Source organism: Muntiacus reevesi, chromosome 8, assembly GCF_963930625.1.
Source record: "Muntiacus reevesi chromosome 8, mMunRee1.1, whole genome shotgun sequence".
NCBI classification, from domain to species: domain Eukaryota; kingdom Metazoa; phylum Chordata; class Mammalia; order Artiodactyla; family Cervidae; genus Muntiacus; species Muntiacus reevesi.
In genome coordinates this window covers 65,403,819-65,409,818 of record NC_089256.1, presented here as the reverse complement: position 1 = coordinate 65,409,818, position 6,000 = coordinate 65,403,819, and positions in this window count along the sequence as shown.

The following is a 6,000-nucleotide window of genomic DNA, read 5'->3' as shown; positions in this document are numbered from 1 at the left end:
GATCTTCAAAGCATTGAATTACTTAATTCCTGGCACTTTATCTTAGCTTGTTTTCTCACTCTTACTACCTTTTACAAGCAGGTTAATATATCCCCCAAACTACTGTGATTAATTTTTAATGGAATTCTGATGACTTAAAAGCACTATAAGTGACATAAATTTGAAAAAGCTAATAAAAATCAACTAACCACAATCCTCCTGGGAAGCAGATTGACTTAAAATAATCAATACTACTTACTTAACTGAAAATAAATAGTTAACGATTAACTAAATCCCAACAGAGAAGCAAATTTGGTTAGTCAGTTTTACACTACAATTAACAGTCTCATCCCTGTAAATTAAAAATGAACTTTTGAAGATACAGTCTTCTGTAACTTTCAGTTCTGATGACTGAAGATACAGAATATCTTTTAGAATTTCTATTTATGGCATTGGGTTTATGGATTTTAAATATACCTTATATTGGTTTAGCTTTCCATAAATTAATAACATTCAAATCTAAGAGAAAGAAATGTGTATATTTATGATGTAAAATATAAATACACAAAGCTTAAAGTTGTCACATGTAATTTACATGTTTATATGAAATTACTTGCTCAATTTACAAGTTTAAAAAACAAAATTTTAATGGTGTTTGCTCTATACTAATGATTTGAAAAATACTTTTCTATACAAAGATTTTCCATATTAAAGCATCACCACGACTTCCTTACTAAGTCCATCCTCTTTAATAACCTTGATATTAAACTAGTAACTCCCTGAACCTAAAATAAACCACATTGGTGAAAAGTAATTTCTTTATTGTAAAAAGAAACAATTTTCTCACATTGCTAAATAGGAATATTGTATTATCTGGTTTTATTCACATATTTTAAAAAGAATGACTTTAAATTCTTTTTTTAAAGGAATTTTTGTTGCAACCGTTGATTGTTGTTTATTTTGAGTTTTAAATAGGCAAACAGATATGACCTGGAAAATCTTTTCTCTTGCTGCTAAAAATATTGAACTGAATGAATTATACATTGAAAATTTTAATGAAAAGTATATTTTGAATAAAAATATTTTCTAGCTTTTAATATCTAGGTATTGTCTGCTACTGAAAAACATTACAGATGAAATAATTGGTATTTTTGCACTTATTCTTCAGAGTAAGCTCAGATTAGGAATTGGAGTCAAATGAAAATAACATAGAAGCATCATTTCTGGTGGGTGATGGGTTGTTTTTTGTTTTGTTTGGGGGAGGGGTGTTAGTTTTTGTTTTTGATCCTCTGCCTAAATACCATTTACCATGATGTTTGGGATTTCAGTTGGCTGAAATGTGAGAGTATTGAATTCTTTTTTCTTGCCTACCTTGCACATTTTATTTAGGGTTATCACTTCTCTGCTATAACCTGATGTTTCTGAAATATATTGCTCAAGCTATATTCTACGACTGATTACTCTTCGCTTTGCAACCCTTTCTCACCTCATTTGAATTTTCAGAAAGTCTCAAAGAGAGTAAAATTTTCCCAGTTAGCAAGGAGAGAGTGGATGTCTTAATTCTTCCTTCTCTATATTCTCCAAACTGTTAAAATAACTTACTCCTTGCTTACCGTATACCTCATCACTCACTTCTACACCCTGTAAATATCTTATTATATCCTAACAGGAGTAGTGAATTTATAAGTTTTAATGTGTCTATTTTAGATTTTTAAGAAGCAGAATATCATGGCATTTTTCTTTCTGGCTGTGCTACACAGCTTACGGAATCCTAATTCCCCAACCGGGGACTGAACCCAGGCCACAGCAGTGAAAGCGCTTAGTCCTGACCACTGGAGGGCCAGGGAGTTCCCGCACAGCACTCCTTTATGGTTATAAGGTTATAGTTAATTGCATTCTTTATTGAACAACTAAATTGCTGAAGTAGAAAAACTAACACAGAGTGACAATGTTAATTTGGAAGGAACCTCAGAAATCATCTAATCCAGACCCATAAAGCACACTACTAATAAAAATAATTGTATATAGTACATTATTTTGTGGTTTTAAATTATATATTGTAAAATGTAACACATCAAATCTCATTCATGAATATTTTTACTTAGGACAGAACTATTTTTTTTTTAAAGCAAACGTAAAGAAAAATGAAGTAAATAATGATACATCGACATGGAAAAAAATAGGCAGGTAAAACATGGATGACAAATTTGAGAATACAAAATCCTTATCTAAACTTATTTATAGCTCAGAAAATGATTCTCTAACATCATTAGTCGAATGCTTTTTAAGCTATAATAAATAGGACATAACTCTCTACCACTCTTCAAAGAATTTTAGAAAAAGTGAAAATGTACCCTATTTTTTCAGTGAAATGTCATACCAGACAACTGAAGAGAGAAAATAATGGTTGGTTCTGGATCATGGCATGAGACCTTATTTTCTAGTCCCTGTTAGCTAACCCTAAATTGTGTGACTAACCAAGGACAATGGATGTAATGTTACCAAGTTTTTCTTTCAATTCCTTAAAAACTTGTTTCACTACTAACTCTGTTTAAAAACTATGGAATGTCTCTTCTCAAGCCATATGCACAGGGATACAAAGATAAACTATGGTTCCTGTCCTCAGAGTGATTTATCGTATGGGGCAGGAAACTTCTCTGTCATTCTTCTGAACTCCAGTTAAATGTGAAGCTGAGTGCCTTTTGTGTTTCTAACTGTTCAGTTTCTATATAATGCTACCATAAACATTCTTGTATGTGTTAAGGTGTTTGGAAATTTTTTTTTTTTTGGTCCCTTCGAAGGATGTGGGTTTTCTGTAAATATTTTTTGTATGCTTGTGATTAAATATGTCCAAAATATTATCCAGACTGGCCCAAGTTTATACGCCCATCATATGATCAGGTTTCCCTGCATCCTTATAGACAATAAAGTGAGTTGATTTTCGTAAATCTGAAGGGCATAAAGCAGTATGTTACTGTTGTTTGAATTTGCATTGTTTGATTACTAACAAGATTGGGAAGGCCTCAATATGTTCATGAGACACTTTGGTTTCTCATTTTGTGAAGTGATTCTGCATATGCTTTGGGGTTTTTTTTGTTGTTTGTTTGTTTGAAAGCCCAATGTCCTAACCACTGGACCACCAGGGGACTGCCCTTTGTCCACCTTTCTATTGGGTTTTCTGGTTACTTTTGAGAAGTTCTTTAAAATTTTTAATTACTTGGTCCTTTGTTGATGATATACACTGCAGAGAACAGATTCCCGGATTCCCATCCATTGCTGATGTCTTTTGTTGAATAGAAATCTTTACATTTGATGTGGATAGATCCATCACATCTCACCTTACAGGTTGTGCTTTCTACAATCTTGTTAACAAACTCCTCTGTAACCCCAAAGTCACAGAACTATTTTCCTACATTTTTCTCTGAGTAATGTTCTGGTTGCACCTTTTGTGTTTAGGTCTGAATTTCTCTGTGTGTAAGAATGATTCGGGTTTTGTTTTTGTTCATTCAAGTGAGCCAATTTCGTCAGTACTATTTGTTAAATAATGCATTCTTCTCCCAGTGATTCATGATAACAATTTGATCATATATCACTCCCCATGGGCATAATTGGCATACAAATTTGTGTCTGTAACTCATTATATTCCTGTTTGTTCCTGCAACAGTATCACGCTTTAACAGTTACTTAAAACATTATAGGTTTCCAGTATGTCTTTCTTTTAATTGGAGTATGATTGCTTTACAATGTTATGTTTCTGTTGTATAATAAAATGAATCATTTCTATGTGTGCATATACCCCCTCCCTTTTGGATCTCACTCCCCAACCCCCATCCCATGTGTAAAATAAATAGCTAGTGGAAGCTGCCATAAAGCGCAGGAAGCTCAGCTCAGTACAGTATGTCTTAATATCAGGTAGTGTGAATTTATTCTCTTCGCTCTTCTTTTGAGAATTGTTTTAGCTATTGGTGGACTTTTCCTTCTTTCATGTAAATTTAGAATTAGTTCCAAATTCCACCTAAAGTGTTGGAATTGCATTATAATTATGATCATTTTAAAGGGAATTGACATCTTTATAGTGTTAAATCTTTGCTTTCATAAACATTGTATAGTTCTCCATTTACTTAGGTCTCTTTTAATGTTCTTTTAAAAGTTTTCCATAAAGGCTGTATGCAGTTTTTGTTAAGTTAATAACTAGATTCTTTAGTTTTGGTTGCTTTGACATGCTTTCTTGTTTTCTAATTGGTTACTGCATGTTTATAGGAAAGGTTCTGAATTTTGAAATATTGATTTTGCATATAGAAGTATTTGGGTTTTAATCTTCTTAGTTTTAATGGCTGTCTTTCCTTGATTTTTTAATGTAAGTCATCATATAATTGTCATAAATTATATATTTGTTTCTTTATTCCTAATCTGCGAGTCCCGAATGACTTTTTTTCTTATCACAGATAAAGAGCAGGAATAGCATTAGCAGGCATTCCTTTTTTTGCTCCTAGCCTTAAGTGTAAGACTTCTCTAATCTCCCTGTCAAGTATATTTTCTGTAGGTTTTGGTAAGTAGCCTTTAGCAGTTTTCTTAGTTTTGAAGACTTTTTATTGTAAGTAGGATTAAACTTTAGCAGTGATTTTTTTCTATAGCTATTGAAATAAATGTGGGCTTTCTCCCATAAGTCTGCTAATATGAATTCCATTGATTGATTTTCTAATATTATCTTTGTATTTCTAGGAAAACTGTACCTGTAGAAAAAATTTTTTTAACAGTGTTGGATTCAGTTAGCTAATATTTCACATAGGATATTTGCCTCTACAGTCATACATGTGATTTTCTTTACTTACACCTTCTGTAAGTGGTATTAAGGTTATTCTAGTCTTATAAGTGAGTTGGACTGTTTTTTCCTCTTGTTCTATGCTTTGCAAAAATCTGTATGAGATAAAATTAATCTTTTCTTGAAAGATTTAGTAAAGGGTTATCTCTAAAGTCATTTAGGCTGGCTTGTTTTTGGTGTATATGGGAAATTGACATTTCCATTTTTTGAGTACTTAACTAGTTTTTCACAAGTTTTAAAATAATTGAATTTTAGTTTTTGTTAATCTCTATTTGTTTTATTTAGCCATTATATTTAAATTTTTCCCCTTTCTTCTTTATGTTTACTCATGTGGTTTTTGCCTATGAGTCTTCTATAATAAGGAAAATGATGGGTTAAATTACTTATTATATGAAAACACTTATTTTTATAATTTATAACATGTAATGTCACTTTTATTTGAAATACAAAAATTATGTTAAACGTGTAGTTGTTATTTGGAAAGTGATACTGTTATGATTTTAAAATTTCAAATAATATAAATAAAGCAAAAGTTACCTTTGAGATTCCTTGTGTTCAAAAACTGATTTTGAGTGGTTCAGGATTTCACATAGCTACTAACTGGCATAGTGTAGATATGAACTAAGGTCTTCAGATTAAGTTACATGCCCTTTCATTAAAAGATTTCTTCTTCAATATATATTTGTTGAATAAACATGAAGATCTCAGGATGATAACTGCTTTCACCTTTTGCATGCTGGTTGATGCTTGAAATTCATCCTGAAAATTTCATTCCTTTTTGCTTAATGCCTTAACTTGATTTTAAATTATAGTACTTGTTGGTCAGGCAAGTACAACAGAAGTCTTTTGATTTCAGAGTGTTTTGTGCTTTTTAATTCATTGTCTCTTTCCCCACCCTCCCTCTCTATGCCATAAACAAAAATGCTTACATAAACGGTATACTATTATTTCTGCTAGGAATCCTTAGCTTTGTACTTCTATCAAAATTTCTTTTACAATGAAGACCAAGCCTAGTCTCTTACCTCCATGTCAGCTGGGTTGCAGTGTGTATCAGTTAGGGTTCAGAGGATAAGAAACTTATTGCAAGGAATTGAGGACTGGCTAGGCAAATCCATAATATATAGGGGTAAATATATATCTATATACATGTGGATATATATATCCAAAATGTATTGGGATATACATATATATATGTGTGT